At 44.6% G+C, this 20,877-nt stretch overlaps 1 pseudogene; it reads left to right on the forward strand.

Annotated features, from left to right (window-relative positions):
• The first annotated feature begins 10,488 nt into the window (after window positions 1-10,488).
• Window positions 10,489-20,277, forward strand: LOC138249561 (oxidation resistance protein 1-like; annotated as a pseudogene).
• The last annotated feature ends 600 nt before the right edge of the window (window positions 20,278-20,877 follow it).

A 20,877-nucleotide genomic window follows, 5' to 3' on the forward strand; every position in this document is an offset into this window, starting at 1 on the left:
CATTAAGCAGCTATGTGTATAGTGTACATCAAAAATCTGTGACAAGGGACAGTGTTGATGTTCAATTTGCCACTATGTTAAGTTGTTTGGTACCTTGTAGTACGTCAGCACACCCAAACATCTGTCCTTATGATTATTGAGTTAAACAGAATGTTTGAATTGCTGTTTTTACATATATATATGTTAGCATTATGAAAACTATCAGTTTCTTTTATACCAAATGGGTTGATTGCATGCACTTAAATAAATGTAGATTAATTATATGTTGGTTGGCTGAATGTGTCCAAACTCTTTTGTAGCCCTAAAATATAAGTAAGCCACATTTATGTTCAGGCAAACTACAAATTTGCACTGCTTTGTCATGATGACATATTCATACACAGAAGGCAAACCATAGCAAAAATTAGCTTCTCATGATTTGTTTTCAAATTTCACTTTGTATTCAAACTGTCAATTATTTAACTAAGTTACTGTTTGCATAACGACTGAGACGTATTGATGTGTGAGAGGGCGAGAGAAAGCAGGAAAGCACCATTATCTACCAAGACTTGGCAATCTCCCGCTTTCTCCCAAACATACCCCTTTGCACCATATTGCAAAGATGTCTGCATCATGTTTAGCATAGCTTTTGTACTAGAAGACTACCCTTCCAGTACAAAATACAATGCTAAGACAAACTTTAAAACTGCACTGTAAAGGTTAGGAGAAATAAAAGCATTTCTGTTTATATGCCTTCCTTTAGATATTATTTTTTGGACAATTGAGGTGGCAACATTAAAGAGGTTGAGCTTCTGGAGAGAAGGGAATGTAAATGGATGGACCTGCTCAACAGCACCCAGGATGGGTTTAATGAGACATATGAACTGTGACGTCTCACAATACTATTGTGCTATTACTATTGGGTACAGTGCTGAATGCATTATGATGTTTGTTGTGTGACCCTATTCCCCTCCTGAAAGCTTCTCTCGATGTAGAGCTGTCTATGGCTTCCGTAACTAAGGAAACACACACATGCTGTTGATTGGATTGGGTACAGATGATGACATTAAATGTGAATTTTATTAGCGGCTCGCATTGTAATATGATTGTGATCAATTTCGCACATTGTTAAGAATACCTCTATTGGCCATAACATAACACACTGTGATGATTTAGACGTGTTTGCACATTTGTAAGCGTACCTTTACAGGCTATGACATAATATTCTGTGATGAATTAGCTGTTCATACTTTGACAGGTTTGTCACTTGTAAAAGTATCATTGGAATCGTTATGATTCAATAGGAAATGGATCAGATTTCATTATGAGAGCAGATAGCTGATTTAGTTCCCCTAAGGTGGTAGCTGATGAGTAGTGGTCTAGCAGTGCAAGAGACAACGGAAAATAAGCAAGTAGTATCTTCTGCATCTTCCTTTGTTGGCACACAGGCATGGCCCCTCCGCCAGCAGCAGCTGCAAACCCCCACCTCAGCAGCTGCAAACCTTTTACTATACTAAACTATGTTTATTGTAATTTTATAGTAAAAGGGGTGGGGCCACGGCTATGACAGGGACTGAGGGGTAGTGCACAGCACTCCCTCTCAGTGCACATGTATGTTTGGCCTGCGTCTCGGGCCGGCCAAACACACATGTGCACTGGGCTCTTTCCAACCTGGCACTGTATTGTAGACTTTCACCCTGCCTCGGAGCGCTCTTTATGGGAGCTCCGGCCAATCCAAACAGCAGTGTTCGAATTGGCTATAGGGCAGGTTGGGAGTCTGCAGCTGCAGCAGAGGAGTGGTGCGGTGGTGACAGCGATGGTGAGAAAGGTAAGTTTAAAAAAAAATATATATATACCCTTCTCCCTGCATGCGCCACTCTGCCTCTTCAAAGTGCTGCTCGCCACTCCTGCTGGCATGCATTTCAGTTTAAACCTGGCACATGAAGTGGATGATATGCTCTGCTTGCTGGATTTTTTAGCCACAAAGATGATGACATAATGAGGATACATTGTGTACTTGATGGATAGCCATGTAACATACTTGATTGCTTTGAATCAAACATCAGCTCACATATCTATGAAGCATTCATGGCTTAATTGAAGAGGTGGTTTCAACCTTTAATTTAATCTTTGGATATTTATGATGGGTGAGCGATTCCACAGAATTTTTTCGGAGATGTATGGTGGCAGATCAAGGGGAACTGTTGATCCCTAAATTTAAGTGGGCATCACTGCTTTGGGGTTTGTCTTGGTTTTATGACATTTTACACACAGGAGGCCTTGATCTCACAGAATAGTATCAGGTTTCACTTTCCACAAACTGTGATATTATCGGCTTGCATATTGTGCATATTTTGGTTTTGTAATATTGGGAGCACTTGTAGATTTAGAGGCCAAGATATGGTACATGCACTAGAATTTTGGGTATTGGATTTTATAAATATGAAATATATATTTGTATACATTCGCCCTGCTTAGGCCACAACTATTAGATATTATGAAAAAAGCCATGAAGTTTGTTGTGAAGCTCAACTTAACCTACTAGGTGGTGAGTCCCTATACATTTATTGGAAGTAGGAGGTAGGAGGAGACTGGCGACAAAAGTAAGACTAAGGGCCTTGTTATGATCACGGCGGGAAGGCTGGCGGTCTAGACGCAGACTGCCAGCTCGTTGAGGACCCCGCGGGCCCAATAAAGAACATTCAGCTAGGCCGGAAGGCGGAAACAGTGTTTTCGCCAGCTGGCCTAGCGGAATGCTGGGCCTGAACATTGCCGATGGCTCCACATGGAGCCGTCGTCAATGTAGCAGTGCGGTGGGTGCAGAAGCACCCATCGCGCATATCACTGCCTGTAAATCGGGCAGTGACATGCGCGACCGGCCTGTGCACGGGGGCCCCTGCACTGCCCATGCCAAGTGCCTGGGCAGTGCAGGGGCCCCCATTCCACCAGCCTTTTCCTGGTGTGGGACACCGCCAGGGAAATGCTGGTGGACACAGGTTCGTTATCCGGTGGGCAGTGCTGCTTGCAGCGCTGCCCTGTCAGATAAGGAATTTTGCCATTGTCAGGCTGCCTGGCGGCTGTAGCTTGGCGGTGGAAGAGTTCCACCTGTGGCAGTCACACCATGAACATAAAATGGTGGTCCAGACCACCATGCCGGTGGCGGTAATTTCTGCCATCACCGGCATGGCGGTACAGACCGCCTAAGAATGGTATCCGGTTTTCTATCTTTTGTCACTTGCAGGTTGAAAGTTCAGATGACTTAGTCCTGAAGAGACCTTATAAATTAAACATGGTTAAAACATTGACAAAAATACCCCTTGGCTGGTCTTTATATATATGAAGGAGCAATTGTGATTTATTGCACAACCTTGATGGATGTGTATGAAACAATGTTATGTGCAACCAGGGTGCTGTATATTGGCTTTGTGTATTTGAGAAATTGTCCTTTTAAAATATTTGTTGTATTTTCACATTGGACCACTGTCATCTGCACTTGGTTCACTTTTTTATGAGTAACTGTAAGTGATATGTATATAAATAAATTAGACAATGTATATCTTTCAACAGGAGAATCAGTGTTGTGTATTGTGACTTTACCTTGTCTCCAACAACTTTTATAGCATTTATTGCATGTTGAAACAATGAAATATTAATAGGACTCCTTTGAATTTATATGAGTTGTTTGCTTGAATATAAGTCCCAGTGTTGTAGATTAGAATGCATGTTCACTCACAAGAAATACACTACATGAAAGGTGAAGTGGGGTACAGTGCACACAATATAAATGTGTGTGCTGGTAGTACGTGTTTTTAATAAAACATACTCTGGTACAGTACAGAGCGACTTCAGTAATGAACAGCGTGTGCAGACTGAGCGTATGTGCTGCAGGTGGGTATGCTGGTGTTGGCATAATACATGAGGATAAGAGTACTGGGCAGTGAGTGTGCTTTGGATGTACACTGACTGCAAAAGTGCCTGCACTGGTACATTACATGGAGGACCTTGGGTTCCAGTTTGGGAAGCTCAGGTGTGCCTTGTGAAAACATGAGCAGAGAAATCCCTAAGAAAGATTTGTATATGCTGCATTCCTGTAAGCTGGGTGGGACATGCACTTGAGGATGTGAGAGCCAGGCTCCCCTGTTCATTTCAAAGGGCTCTTTAATTCAGTGATAGATCACAAGGAATGTGCCTAGACATATCCCAGGTAGATGGAGATGGGGCTGATGAAGGAATCATAAACAAGTCTTAATCCTTGTGCCAGACTGATTCAGTGATGCCATATGCCAGGAGGGCCACCATAGACTGAATGAAGGAGCACAGTGGGAGAAACCTGCTCCCACACCAATTGAGCTGCTGCTTATGTGCCAAATTGGTTTGGCTACCTCGTATGCCAAGAGGGACCACCATGGACATCAACTTCAGGTCAGCTGACAGGACTTGTGAGTGCAGAAGATAGGGACCTCATATACCAGGATGTGCCACCTGAGACACTGAGGTCAAGGGTTTGGGCCATCGCCTGAGATGACAAAACTGCTACTGTGACCAAGGCAGGATCAGCCCGCATTCTGTGGACTGCACCAAAGGAGGTCCAAGGATCAACAGGACCCTGCTGAAGCCCTGTTGGAGCAAGGAGAGCACCCCCTGCAGAAGGAAAAGAAACTTACCACATGGTTGCCGGAGCAGTAGCAACCCCAATCACCTGATCCAACTCGTAGCATGGCTCAATGGAGAGACCCGCACCTGCCAGATGCTGCCGCATGTGATATCTTGCTGCCCAACTTTGCTGATCCAGAGCAGGACTGTGCCGCCCAAGGGTTCCGTACCACCAGAGTGGGTAAGCCAAGAACTGGGCCTTTGGGCCCCATGGGACATACCACCATTGGTGCTGCAACCCCATAGACTCAGCTGACTGAACCTACAAACAGAGTCCGAGGGGAGTACTTGTGAGTAAGGCCTAATAGTTTACATTCACTGGATGCGGTCATCAGTGAGTGGGGAATGACATTGAACCTGTTGCACTAGATGTGGGAAGACCTGGTCAGTGAACTGCTGTGCCTCCCGTGCCTCCACCTGGTAAGTACAGCCCTCATCCCTCGCTCCTCTGAACTCCTGAACCCTGTCAGGAGTTCAAGGCCCTCCTCCTTCCGCAGGCTTCTGCCTGCGCCTCATCCCTGGTGTCTAGTGAGAGCTCTGCTTTCCTGCTAGGCTGCCTCTCTCCTCCTTTTCTCTACTCCTCTCCCTGTGTGCTCTCTCTCCGTGTCTGCCCCCCCTGTGCCCCTTCTGCCGTTAGCTCTCCTGTGTGCCCTTTTGACTTGCTTTCACTCTTGCCTTTACTTTTTACTTTTTTCTGCACTTTTGCTTTACTTCTGCCTTTCCCACCACTCTCTCTCTCACTCTCACCGTCCCACCTCTCTCTCTCCCCTGCTGCCCTTGGCCACGCCCTCCTCCGCTCTCTCGCGCTGCTCTCCCCCCGCTGCTGCCCCCCTCGGACCATCCCCTTTTTTTGTGCCATTTTCATCCCGCTCCCGCCTCCCAGCTGTCCTCTCCTCCCCCCTCCCTACTTAATGCCAGCTGCGGAATCGAGCAGCGGGTGTGCCAAAGGCAAGCCCGTCTGCACCCGTCCATGCCTGGATCATTCCCTGCGCTGAAACCCCTGGCTCTCGTCCCCACCACCGCTGCCATGCACGTCTTCATTACGACAACGTCACCCTCCACCCCCTCAACACCGGCCGCTCTCTTGCCTGCTTTCAAGCCTCCCAGCAGATCACCTGCGGACCCTTCTCCTGGCGGAACTGCACCTTCACCAGCCTCCATGCCAAGGACCAACCCACCAAGATGGAACACAACCATCTCAGATGTATCCTTCTCAATACCCGCTCCGTCCACAAAAACACAGTACAACTATGGAATCTCCTTGATTCAGCTTCCCCAGATGTCGCCTTCCTGACCGAGACCTGGATTAACCCCTCCTCAGCACCTGACATTGCCATAGCCATCCCAGACGGCTACAAGATCACCCGCAGGGACCACTTCAACAAACCAGGTGGAGGCATCACCATCGTCCACAAGAACACCCTCAGGATTACGACCAGCACCGAAGACACCCTCAGCACCGCCGAACACCTGCACTTCAAGATCCACACCGACCCAAACACCACCCTCCGAGGGACCCTTATCTACAGACCCCCCGCCCCGACAGAAGTTCAGCGACTCCATCACCGTCATCAGCACGCACGTTCTCACATCTACTGACTACATACTCCTTGGGGACTTAAACTTCCACCCCAAGAACACCAAAGACTACAACACCACCACCCTTCTCGACAACCTCTCCAACCTCGGCCTCAAATAGCTCTCACAACACCAACCCACTCCGCAGGACACACACCCGACCCTATTTTCTCTGCCAGCAAACACATCTCCTTCAGCCACACCACCGAACTCCACTGGACAGATCACCGCTGCATCCACTTCTCCTTTGAGAAACCCACAACACACCATCACCCGCAACAGATTCCACACTGCAGATGGAGCAAGGTCACGGAAGACCCACTAATCACTACCCCCTCCCACCCATCGACACCACCAACACTGACACAGCTGCCTGCAACTTCAGGCAATGGATCGACACCTGTGCCAACACTCTCACCCCAGTCAAGAATCCCTCCAACAGACGCACCGACAGAAAAGCCTTCTGGTTTACCACTGACCTCCAAGAATCTAAGCAGACATGCTAAAGACTCGAAAAGAAGTGGCGCCATAATCAGACACTGAATAACCACACATCCTTCAAAAATGCCATCTGCAGACACCACCAACTCATCTGAACTGCCAAGAGACCTGCCTTCAAAGAAAGCATCAACAACAAACACAGCAACAAGAAGCTCTTCAACATCGTGAAGGAACTCTCAAACCCCAGCTCCAACGTCAACGACATCCAGCCATCACAAGACCTCTGCGACTCCCTATCCTCCTACTTCCACCGCATGATCACAGACATCCATGACAACTTCAGCACTCAGACCCCCCCGGCAACCACCAACCCAACAGACTCACCACCGACCAGCCACCTACTCTCCTGGACCCCCATCAACGACAGCAACACCATCAAAATCATGAACACCATCCACTCCGGCTCACCATCCGACCCCTGCCCTCACCACATCCTCAAGAAAGCAAGCTCCGTCATCGCACCCCAACTCTGGAAGATCATCAACAGCTCCTTCGAGTCCACCACCTTCCCTGAGAGCAATAAATAAGCCGAGATCAAAGCCCTTCTCAAAAAACCCAAGGTGGACCCAAAAGACCTCAAGAACTTCCGGCCTATCTCCCTGCTTCCCTTCCGGCAAAAGTCATCGAGAAGGCTGTCAACAGACAACTGACCAGCTTACTCGAGGAGAACAGCACTCTGGACCCTTCCCAATCCAGATTCCGCAGCAGCCACAGCACCAAAACTGCCCTCACTGCCGCCACAGATGACATCAGAACCATAATGGACAACGGCGAAACTGCAGCCCTCATCCTCCTGACCTCTCAGTGACGTTCAACACCGTCTGCCACCACACCCTACGCACACGCCTCAGCAATGCTGGAATCTACGACAGAGCGCTGGACTGGATCACCTCCTTTCTCACCGGCAGAACTCAGAGAGTCCGCCTCCCTCCATTCTGCTCAGAAGCAACCAAAATCCTTTGCGGTGTACCCCAGGGTTCGTCCCTCAGCCCGACCCTCTTCAACATCTACATGGCTCCGCTTGCTAACATCGCCCAATCTCACAACCTCAACATCATCTCATACGCTGACGACACACAGCTGATCCTCTCCCTCACCAAGGACTGCTCCAAGACCAACCTCCACGAAGGAATGGAGGCCATCACAAAATGGATGAAGAATACCTGCCTCAAACTCAATTCCGACAAAACTGAGGTCCCCATCCTCAGCTCCACCCCCTCCACATGGGATGACTCCTGGTGGCCTACCACACTCGGATCCTCTCTGACTCCCACCGACCACACACTCAACCTAAGATTCATCCTGGACTTCTCACTATCCATGACCCAGCAAATCAAAGCCATCTCCTCCTCCTGCTTCAACACACTCTGCATGCTCCGAAAGATCTACAAATGGATCCCCACGGAAACCAGAGGAACAGTCACTCAAGCCCTCGTAAGCAGCAAACTGGACTACGGCAATGCCCTCTATGCAGAAACCTCAGCCAAACTCCAGAAAAGGCTGCTACGCATCCAGAACGCCTCTGCACGCCTCATCCTGGACATCCCCTGCCACATAACTGGCCACCTGAGAGACTGGCACTGGCTCCCCGTCAACAAGAGAATCACCTTCAAACTCCTCACCCACGGTCACAAAGCACTCACAACACCAGACCAGACGGCTCTCCTTGTACACCCAGACCTGACAGCTCCGCTCCGCCGACCTCGCCCTCGCCCTCGCAACCATCCCACGCATCTGCCGAACTACAACCGGCGGCAGATCATTCTCTCACCTTGCCGCCAAGACGTGGAACACTCTTCCCACCCACCTGCGTCAGACCAAAGACCTCCTTACCTTCAGGAGACTTCTCAAGACTTGGCTGTTTGAGCAGTAGCAGCGCCTCCCCCACCCAGCGCCTTGAGACCCTCATGGGTGAGTAGTGCGCTTTACAAATTCCTTGATTGATTGATTGATTGAAGACAGGGAGTGGCTTGACAACTACTAGAGCCTGACCTCAAGGGAGATTGTGTTATTGCTTTTGAATGTCGATTACCTTTTTATGTGTAGAGATAGAATTAAAATACTTCTTTTTATATAAAAACAAGTATTTCACTCGACATTGATTTTTTGTTTGTGCATCTCACACGTTGAGTTATGAGTCCTGTTCAATGATCTGTATCAGCGCTACCCCCGGTGGAGCCTTGACTGCTCGACCTATGCTACCCAACTGAGAGTTAGGTGCAGAAGGGCATGATTGGCCCAGTTGAGTGGGATCCAGAGTAGGACAGTCCCCAGGACATCGGGAGTGAAAGGCCCCAACCCCCACGGTTGGGCCCAGTAATTCTTGCTTGCCCTGTGGCCCACTGAACGGGGTTCTGGCAACCAAATCAATTCTAAAATATCCCTGATGTTAACCAAGGAGTTCTGAGACCAGACATCATTTGTGGCCTTGGCATCTTCCATGGCCTGAACAGGCCCCAAAATGTTTGTGTATGCTTTTTTCACCTTTTAGAGTTTTTTGTCTCTATTTGTGCACATTTGTGTCTTTTTCAGTCAGTTAGAAGAATGCAGTTACTTATGAAATGCAACATTGTATTTCTTCTCATGCTATAAAGTAAACAGTCAGTTTAGCACTGATGTGTATCTTGTAATAAAGCACAGCCACATCTTGTGCTTTCACAAACAATTCACAGCTGAGCTTTCACATCTTCTTGGAGGTGTTTGCTTGAAGTAATATTTCAAAAGGCATCCCTTCCTTGCGAGGGGAGAAAGGGAAAGGATCAGGTTTTCTCGTGCCAAACAGTGCTCATATTCAACAGGTACATTTATTACAGTAGAGTGGAGGAGCGTTGCCCTCCCTCACACTGCTGTGCAGAAAGCACCAAAAATAAAATGGTAATAAAATTATTTTATTACCTTTTTATTTTTGACCCTTTCTGCCAGCAAACAAAGTGCAAGGGCAGGGAGTGGCCAGTGCATCACTGCTGCCAATGATTGCAGTGAGGAGTGGCCACTTCAGTTTGAATTGCGCATGTTGGTTTAGCTGGCTACCTTGCTATGGCCAAACCAACATGCACAAATCCAACCTCCCCAAGCTAGCTGTCCTGGAAAGCTGGCACATCCTACAGTGTCTTTTGGAGTGTCGAGCCGGCCCGCTTTAGCCAATCAGGAAGCTTTTTTTCATGCTGCTTAACAGCATGAAAACAGCATCTTGATTGGATGAGGGAGTTAGCTGTGGGCTTCACGCTTGGAGGATGTGCTGTGGAGCAACGGGAACTTGCAGAGAATCAGTAAGGTAAGTTTTTCTATATTTATGTTGGTGTGTATGTGTAATTATATTAGTGTGTTATGTTTTATATGTAGTGTTTTGTGTATGTGTTTTTTGCCCCTCCATTGTAATTTGTCGCCAACCGCCACTAGATACAATATGCTTAGATTTACAAGAAGGCTTTTGAAACCTGCTAAATTTAGCACAACTGTTTATTTCTACAGCAAATTTGCAGTAAATTTGCACTTTTGCAAAGCTTGGAACACGTGGCTTTTGCATTGTTTTTGCAGTTTGTAAGGGACAGAAGGAAAGAGGATGTTCAAATATTGCAAAAACAATTTTTAATAGGACAAATACAGAGAAACTTACTTTGTTCAATGTGTTTACGTGCACTGGAATGGGGCAAAGACACTTGGATGATCAAATTAAGTTTGAAGCAAAGTGGGGGTTTGTGCTGGGAATTGTGGTAGGAGGTGAGGATGTTTAGGCAAAGCTCACGAGTGAAATATTAACTTTATCTTCACAAGGAAATGTCTTATTTGCGGTATGGCAAAAAGGGTAGATGGCATCAAGCAGTCAATAAAAATATACTTTGATAGCGAGAGAAGAGTGAATTCTAGTCAAACTACAAGCTTCAAAGATAATCTTGAGCCTGAAACGTTCAAACCAAATCTTAGTGATCCAAGTGATTTGCTGCAGCCTGACCAAATTGAAAAGCTGACAAAGCATCTTCCTCCATGAACAGTTGAGTACTCATGGACACGTCTACAGTACTACAAAACATGGCATAAGCTTAAAAAAGTTGTACCGAACGATACTGGGCCTGGACACACCAGTTTTATTAATCATTAAAGACAGTGATTGCCAGGCGGTTGGGGCATTGTCTTTTGATCCATTTAAAGCAGTGGTTTTCAAACTTTTTAATGCTGTGTCCCCCCCTCAGTGGAAGAAAATAATCATTGGCCGCCCTCAGGATTTAACACAAATACAGAATTAAGTTTCCAATGTTTAAAAATGTCTAGACTTATTTAAACATTGCAGTTAAGTTTTGTTACCTTTATAAAAGTACAATAATGTTTTTTTCTGCTTAAAACAAAACACTGTTAGCTGCATAATGTTTCTTTTGGCCAGGGCCTGGCACCCCCTCTGGGATCACTTGAGGCCCTCCTAGGGGGGCCCGCCCCCCAGTTTGAAGACCCCCGATTTAAAGAGTTTCCTCTTTCCATTTTCTCCAGACTTCGAAGTATATAAACAGACTGGAGGCAACATGTTTTTCCTTAAAGGGGATATGGAGGCCCAGCTTTTGGTGGTGGCGGAGGGGAATTTGACCAGTGGCTAGATGAAGATCTTTATCATGGAAGAAGTCATTCTTGTAAAACATTTGGAAATCGTACACTTTCTAAAAAATATTTAATTGTACAAGATATAGATATATGGGCCTTTGAACAAGTGTATTGTATTGTATATATTTGTGGATCTGTCTGCAGAATAAAATCCCAAACTGTGGGAACAAAAATGTAAAGCAAAGTGAGTTTCCTAAGTTTCTCATTAAAAATAAGGTGAGTGAACAGTGCAAAGTCAGTTTGCTCCTTTTTTGACACAATACTTTGCTAAAGGGTTTTCCTTTATTATAAAATTCCACTGTCTGAGCAGAATGATCAAAATAAACATTCAACAATTGATATAGTAGGGACTTTTTCACTTTTGTTTCTTTGTTTTTGGCCAGGTGCAACAATGTTAATGCAGAGTAATGTTTGCTTGCTTCAACCCCTAATATATAAGCAGTAACAATGACAGTGTGAGAATATTTACTGTTTTATTGGAATGCTGTAACATTTAGAAAAGAGCCTCACATACCACTATATGGGCTCAGCATGGTTTCCAATTTTCAAGTACATCATCTTCATACTTTGAATTTCAGAGGTTAGCCGAACAATCAAGAAATATTCTTTGAGGGTGGTGGGGTGTAAAACCTCAAAGATAATAGCCAGTCTTTCTGTTGCCTACAAAGCATTATTTCTTGTTTATGAAAGAGATAAGATTTCCCATATGTTACCAATAGGTACTGTTATTTATGAAAAGAACAATATGTGGGGAACACTCTAAATATGCTAAACATAATAATAAAGTTGACATTTATGCTGTGGATGTTTTCTACAACAGAGTAACAACACAGTGGTTATATCATTCTATCCACTACAGACTCTGGTTAAGGTTTACGAAAGGATTGCATTGCCCTTGTGGCACTCAGAGTGATGCAAGTGCAACGCAAGCTTTAAGTGAGATTTACTATGCCATGGAGAGCCACCTTGTATTATAGTAAATCTGAAGTAAAGCAACTCAGCGCAAGTTGCTGCCTTGCATGACTCTACCTTGGGAAGGCTTTCCATGGGTGAAGAGTGGGTGTTCCCACGCATCAACCTATGCTTTGTGCCACAATTGCATATTTTCTACCAGTTGTAAACCTGGGAATGCATCAAAAAGGTACGCCATAGCAGGGGAGGAACGGAGCAATGAGGAAAAGTAACATTCTCCTTGCTTTTTCCTCTTTACATGTGCTGCATTCTGCAGCCCACTTAGAAAAAGGAAAACACCTTTTAGGGTTCTTTTTGTGCAGGAAGTTGTTCCTTCTTGCCCAAAATCAATCCTGAAAAACAATCCTGCCTACAAAGCAGGCACCCTTGCACCAAAGTGCAGTGCAGCAAGTTGTCTTGCTGAGTTGTGCTGTGTCACATCTTTGTAAATCTGTCCCTTTGTTTCTAAGCCCATAAGTCAAATTTGCTATGATTTTGTGTCATGGTTGTGTTACTTGTGTGGCGCAGCCCCAATAAAAAAACATTTTTGTTTTTTACTAAGGCACACAAAGACACATTGTGTGATTATGCATGGTTTAGTTATTACAATTATTTTCTTGATTGTTATCTGAAATAATTTTATACATTGCAATGGACATGAAAAGAAACCTGTTCATCTCCCTATTGATATGGATGATGTCTTTACACTTTCTGAATGTGTATTTATTTGATGTGCTGTCTGATGAGCACATATAACGACTGCAGTGTTTTTATTTTTGTTAAGCTAAAGAGAATTACTTGAAATTATTAATTGGTGCAAAGTGAGCACCAAATTGTTGCGGCTAATTGCAGGAAGTTCAGATACAGTTAGGGGATTTACTGCGGTTTTTGGTGCAATAGTGCCACTATTTTCTAAGTGCAAAATCACTTTTAGAACAATTGCAGATCTAGTTCTAGTTTTCCAAATCCCAAATATATATATATTTTTAAAGTCCTAGTGTACACTACTAGCAGTATGTCTCAGGTGGTTAATGCACTTGCTGCAGATAGCTTTGTGCAATGTACTAATCACAGGTTTGAAAAGTCATAACATATCTTAGATAGTTATTTTGCCTGCTGAAAAATACTATCTATAACCTGCTGGTCACATGATCATAAACTACTAAAACAGAACAGAGTGTTCCAGCATGATTTGCTGAGATGCGTGTGTACCTGCATCTCTGTTGACACCCTAGTAGCTCAAGTCATGCCAAGGCTTCTACTTATCTCCTACTTATTGTACCAGATTCTACTTTGGAACAGTGTGACTAAATTATAATACACTTGATCTTTTACCTGGTCTTACCATTCTTTTTTTTAAAAAAATAGCAGCGCCACCAACCCACTAAAGTGTGGACCATCATATTACTATCAAACATTAATTTGTTAGTGAAGTATACATCCCTGTGAAATGTAGCCTGTGGGTTAGAGGTGGTGGAGGCTTGCAAGGATACCATTATTTTAAGTATACAAGAAGACAGAAAAATAGGAAGCATTGCCTTGCTTCTGGGCACTGGCGAGAGGCAGCCCTATGCTGACATGGTGCCAGCATAGGGCTGGGGCACTGGGTGCTTCTTCCAGTGCTCACTCATTCAGCCTTCAGTAACATCTTCAAACAGGACAGAGGCAGAATGGGTTGAGGCTAACTGACAATGGGTGTTGCCATCTGATCCTGCAGTGCACCGGGAGAGAGGCACAAAATATTGCACCTGCTGCACCTAAACCCTTGTGTGAAGGGCGGGATCTTTGAACAGCCACGGTGTGCTAACTCTCGGGCAGAACATGAAGCTTATGTAAGAGCTAAAAAGCCTCTCTAGGAATAGGATGGGACACCTCTGTGAGGTGTAGTCAGAACTTGAAAGAGACTTTACAATAGAGATAAATAGTGCTTTGAGGGGGTGGGGCACTTTTATGAAGGAATGGGTAGCGCCTTATTTGGATATTATTTTTGTAAATAATAACCACCAGACCAGGAAAGGGAGTGTGGCTCGTGTGTGAGCTATTGAGTATATATGACAAGATTTAGTAAACAAGATAGACACAGCTACATAAAATTTATAGGAAGAACTTGTAAAACTAAAGGACAATATCAGAAAGAAACGTAGGGTCAAATTTACAAGAAAGTGGTGCATCATAGATGATGGGCCACTTTTCTTGAACACCGCCCTACCAGCCATATTTACAACATTGTGCACCATGGCGGTCGTTAGCACAATAGCATCAACATTTGTGACGCTATTGTGGTGCTTTGCTACACTAGTGTCAACAATTTTGACACTAGTGCAGCAAATCACTGGGAGTCCCATTGAACATAATGGGCGCGTCATTATAATGCCTGCTCTGAGCAGATGTTAAAAATGGTGCAAAAAATGGCACAGCGAAATCTTGTAAATGTCACTGAGCCATTTTTTCGGGCCTCCCAGCACCGTAACGCCCCCCTTGCATACTTTATGCCTGGCACAGGCATATTGTGGTGCAAGGGGTTACAAAGTGGCACAATGCAAGCATTGCACCACTTTGTAAATATGGCGTGTCTGAAAAGCCTACTTAATGCCACATTAGCGTAAAATATGATGCTAATGTGGCACAAGGAGGCGAAAGGGGCTTGTAAATATGCCCTTTAGGGTCATCCTTATGCAGCACAGAATTTAGGAGAGTATTAGAATAAAACAAATAGTCACCGGTATGCACAGTAGAGGCTAGAAAAAGTTATTAAAGTATTTCATTCTCTCAAATAGATATTGAAATGGCCCAGCAACAGTGACCACCACTGGCTTCCAATGGCTGGAGATCTACACCACACTAGTTGCTGACCTCTCTTTTAGGAGCAATCTAGCTCCACTACTAGATAGGCTACGACAAGATGTGCAGGCAATGGAGGGCTTTGCTGCTCTCAGTGCTAGGCAAGGTGGTGCTTTTCAAAATAATGGCTCTAGCCCACTTCATATTCATGCACTACAAAACACCCCATACGAGGTCCTCAAATCTTACTTCTGGGTGATTGAGGGGAAGGTTCACTGCTTGGGGTGGGATAGCGGCCCAGCACGTACAGCGCTAACTAAGTTAACAAGGGGTTGGTACAATGGGGGCATTGCAGTGCCAGATGTTTGGAAGTACTAACGGGTATGACCAATAATTGCGATTTCCTTCCACAGACATAACCAGCATTCAGATTGCTTAGGTATGTGCTGGGACCACAGGGATACCTAAACACCCTATTTTGGGGGACTAGACAAAACGATTGGCCGGTCCCTTTCGAAGGGCAGTAATGCAGTTACAGCATTTCTTGAGCGAAAAAACACAATTACATGGGCCACTCCAGTCTGGCTCATGGATCTTCTGGGCACAATGAGGAAGCAAGTTGGATTTAACAATTGGGTCCTTATAGGAATGTCAGCAGTGGGTGACGCTTAGACTCAGGGAGATGTTTCCATCTGGCCCGACCTTCAACTAGAATATCAATTAGCACCATCGGAAACATATAGATATCTGCAACTTTGTCACACACTTTAGGCACTGATCCCATGGGCGATGGACCTTCTGGAGTTCTCTTTGATTTAGGACTGGCTACTAGATTCCACACACTTAAAACACTTACAGGAGTGGTTGGAACAAGAGCTGGGGGAACTGGAAGACTCAGAGTGGGAGGAGGCCTGGCAGCTTCCCAAGAGGTGGCCATATGCTTTGGATTTAGGCTGGTCCAGCTATAAATCCTTCACCGCTGCTACTACGCCCAAATGACAATGGTTAAGATGGGAAGGTCAAGGGATGCCCAGTGCTTGCATGATTGTGGACAAATTGAGACCACATCCCCTGGGAATGCCCAATATTGCAGGAATTCTGGTCTATGGTGGTAGAGTGCCGACATGAGGTGGGGCTAAGTCATAAGTATCTCTGCAAATCAATGTGTTCTGAATATCTGGGGAGAGACAAACATGGATAACATTGGGTCTGGTGGTGGCGAAACAAAATACAGGAAAGTCATAGGGAGCCTGCCAGGCCCCAGACATGGGGGCATGAAAGCAGGACATAGATTGGTGCATGACGGCAGACACGTACAAGGCTAGAGGCTGTCCCTGGAAATGTGATACAATTTGGACTGCTAGCAACATGTATAGAGACCAGATATGAAAGACCTCTGAACTTCCTGAGGAGAAGGTGGTTCATTCAAGGGACAATGCGAGTACTCAGGCAATGAATGATGAAACAAAGGAGGGATGGGTACGAAAAAGAAGGGGGTTTGAAGATAATGTGAGATATATGTCAGGTGCAAATTTGAAGTTGGTTGTTGTTGAAATGCCAGTAAAAAGATATTTAAAAAAACAAACAATCAATTGTGTCCTAACAACGTAATTCTGCATCAGCATTTGAGGACATGGTTTTTCCTTTTTTGTAATAAATTGACACCTTTGAAGGTATCGATCTGAGAACTCTCAAATAACTATCGCATTTAAGTAAGCTCTCTAAATTCTGTTGACAAAGAGTACTAAAAATGTGACTACTCTGAATTTAAGGCTTTAGGTTTATGTTTCTCAATTGCTAGCAGGCCCTACACGTAAAACAACCACTCTATCTGTATTTTGATTGTCACCTTGTCCATAAGTGCTGTTAAGGTCGTGTGGCTGCACTCAAACCTAGTTCTTGCCGCGGCGGCCGCGGCGCAGGCTCAGGCGGCCGTGCCGCGGCATTCTACCGCGGTCTGCGTGCCGCGGGGAAAGCCGTGGACGGCATGCGGACCGCGGGGGAAGCCGCGGCCTGCATGCAAGTCGCGAGGGAAGCCGCGACTTGCGTGCGGGTCGCGGGGAAAGCCGCGGGTTCGTCCAGGGGTCGCGGCACTCGCCGCGCCCCCTTCTTTTGTCTTTACTGGAAAGACAAACGCGTCGGGAGAAAGACCTCGAGTTGGGTCTAGATCCTGCCGCGCACAGCGCATTAGTGCGCTTTACATTGTTGACAGCATGTAATTTGGGCACTTACCAGCATGCACAGGCAAAAGCCGGATACTTGCACATGATGGTGCTTTTATGCAGACCTTTTCCCTTTCCCAGCATGCTACCCACTTCCTCTCTTCCCAGCATGCATTATTTTTCTTTGTTTGGACGCATGTACCTGATTCACTATTATACTCTTTTCCCCAATTCAAGATGGTGGTGTTTCTACTTCCTGTTTCCTACTTCCTGTCTAGAGGGATATAAGGGGAATTCAGCTGCTTGTTCATTGTGTTGCAACACTCCTTGGTGGTAGTCACGCTCTGACTGGTTTCTTCCTGTGAATCCAGTATTTCCTGACCTGTCTTCGTTTTCCAGTCTTCCTGTACTCCGGATCTTCAGCTCTAACGCCTTGGTGTCCTCCTTCTGTTTCAGGGAGTTCCTGTTGGAGGTTTTTGACCCTATTGGGGTTTTTCCTCTGGGACTCCTTCTGGAGGGCACGGACTGTAGTGGCTTGCTATTGTCAAACAGCACCGTGGCTACCGGAAGGGGTCGCCCCTACCTCGGCCAGAGCAGAACCTGCCGGAACCGGGGCCGTTCACCAACTCTTCTCAACTTCGACGGTAAGCCCATTGAAAACCGTGACAGTTCTATTTGTATCCCCTTCCTGGAGCATAAGGGTAAGGTCCCCAAGATGAAAGTATCCAAAAGTGCCACTTTGAGGTCCTAAGCCAAGAGGCATCGAACATCAATCAAAAGTCATAACTTCAGCTAGCATAACATTAGATGTACCAATGCATCTGTAGCCCGAATCTATCCAAGCATCTATCTGATCTTCTCAGGTGTGTGATACGGATGGAAAGCTACTTTATGTAAAACATTCTCTTCTTCCCACAGTAAACTTGTGGTCATATTTAGAGACCATGTCTCAGTCAACTTCTGTGAGCTCCTTTCTAAGGTCTCTCTCCTATCTCTTTTGTCCTGCTGATTTTCCTGATCTTACATTCAATAGAAGTAACTTGTAGAAGTTAGCTACATGGTTTTATTTTTGTCACTCACTAACTCCCAATGCCATACTTAGTAATAGCAGAATGATTTGGATTCTGGAAAAATATTAACCCTAAACTCATCAGATGTTAATTTGACCATCCTGTGAGTCCACACCAGTGATAAATCACAAAGACCCCTTGTCGGTCTGCAAGCACATGCAGGGCCATCTGAGCATCTGATTATGAAGGCGGATTGTATGAGTTATAGAAAACTGATTAATAATTTCCCAAGAACTCTAGAAAGGTTAAGGGCCACTTGGGTGATAGACACAAGAGAAATGTGGAGTTGGACTGTGAGATTGCTATTCAAGTGGGCCCTAAATTAGTGCACATCAGAGTATGACACCCTCTTTATGATGCCTTGAACATGCTGAAAAAGATAAAGAAAATGGAGTATGGTCTTTACCTGACAAGGTGTCATCTGATGGGGGGCCTTTTGCATATATTATTGTTCTCTTCTCAATTGAAGAAACACTATGATGGCATTCATAAAGGCTTAAACACAGTACTAAAGGCCATGCTAATACTAAATGCAAAGTTTGTGGTACTGGGAATATGGGGATGACACATTATTAAAATATAATTGAATGCTATAAATCTGGAACTTTTAATTTTCTGCTGAGACTTAACCAGACTCTGGGGAAGTCCAAAGATCCCTAACTGGACACATTGGTAGTTCAATATGGATCAGTGTAGCTCAGGGAAATCTTGTCTATGAGGTCAGGGGCTGCCCTAAGAAACGTAAGCAAATCTCAACCCTAGATTAAGTACAGAGAAAATTCTGGGACAGACTAAGAGACATGATTCCAAAGCAAGTCAATATTCAGGAAATGGCTAGAGATGAGTCCCTCCCCACACCTCTCACAAGTTGATTGTTCGATGGGAATGATAGTTGATCATCTGTATGCCAGTAAAATAGGAGGTGGGCTGGAAAGAAAATGCAGTCAACTAAAATGTTTTGCTTTCTGTCAGTGCTATCTGTTTGTTGTTGGTAACGATTAAAAAGATTCATTGGAATGTGGAGAAAGAGGGGTTTCTGCCTGAACTGACATTTTGAGACATAAAGTAATACTGCACATAGGATTTTTCAGTGACACATTTCATTGTGCAAAACCATATTGAATATATCTGCAGAAAATCAATCGGAAACTTTTAATTACATGTGGCAATCTGTGTGGAGAAGGGCTTTCCAGGGTCTAGTTTCAAAGGCATGCAACAGTATGTGAGATATATTTCCTGTAGTACACCTTTAGGTATCCATTCAGGCTTTTATGAATTGGCCCCAGTGATTTCTGAAATAATTTTCTGTCTCATAGGGGACATCACGTAATGGTGCACCTACCCCACCCCTTAAAAATACTGCACCCCACAAAATTGAAATGTTTAGCTAAAATATTACCACATCAAGAGTCTCATTAAGATTGTAATGTGGACATAAAAAACATATTCTCCATTTCATTTGGTGAACTCTTTTTACTTTTGCTGACAGTATTCTGGGTACATATCATTCAGGGAAGTATCCAATCTAAAAAATATTCAATGTTTTATAAAAAGAAGGGTATGCAATATTAACAGGGATATTATAGAAAGAGAATCGAATGAAAACGTTGCAGTCTGTTTGGTGTGGTTCCAATACAGTGCACAATCTATGTTAAAAATAATCTTTAGATTTGTCAATTTGAAAGCCAATGTAAAGTTGTAATATTTGATACATTTGGTAGGTTAAACATAACTGGAGAGATTTGTTTGCAACCGCACATTTTCAAAGCCTGATATCAATAAATATATTATTAATCAACAAAAATGGAACCCTAGGGACAGGGCTACTGGAATTATGTGATTGTGCGGCTGCTGTGATTTTCGCATACTTATAGATTTGCCACTTTTGCCACGTGATCCATCATCTGCGGCATAATCTGCAGATTTTAACAAAATACGTTTTTGTTTCTAGGTCAAATGGTTCAAAAGTTTCGAAAAATGCAGTGGCAGTGCCAGGGATTGACACGCAGTGAAATCCCCTTTGCAAAGCTGGACAGGTCACCTTTCATTTGTTTATAGCTATATTTGGGTGTTAAACTGGTGCTACAACCAATACCCGGAAAGTGCTACCAAGTATAAAAATGGTTATCATTTTAAGGGACGCAGAATTTAGCAGTGTGAATGTTGATGGAGTGTGAAAGACAAGCACACAATTTATGTTTTTAACTATGCTGGCAGGTTTCAGCATCTCTGCAGGTCGCTTTAACATATTTCTTATGTTCATAGTCCATTTAGCTTGTTACCACTCTGAGTTGTCTATTCTGAGACCTCTTGTTTCAACTTTATGGTCCTGACCAGGCACAGGTTAAAGAGAGAAAAGGAGAGATCTCCAGGACTGGACTCTATTAATCATTCCACATCTGATTCTCATTCTGAGAAGAGATATTACCATGCAAATCAGCTTCACTGCAGACTTCATTGGTGAATTCCCTGATTACCTGGTTATCTACAGACTCTAATTTCTCCATGTTGGATTTGGTGAAATGTATCCTCAGAATGCCATGGTTGTGATCAAACTGCATATAGAATTAACACAATTAGGAGGTATATCCAGCTTCTGTCCAAATTGGTAA

The sequence above is a fragment of the Pleurodeles waltl genome, chromosome 8 (assembly GCF_031143425.1).
Source record: "Pleurodeles waltl isolate 20211129_DDA chromosome 8, aPleWal1.hap1.20221129, whole genome shotgun sequence".
Classification (NCBI taxonomy): Eukaryota; Metazoa; Chordata; class Amphibia; order Caudata; family Salamandridae; genus Pleurodeles; species Pleurodeles waltl.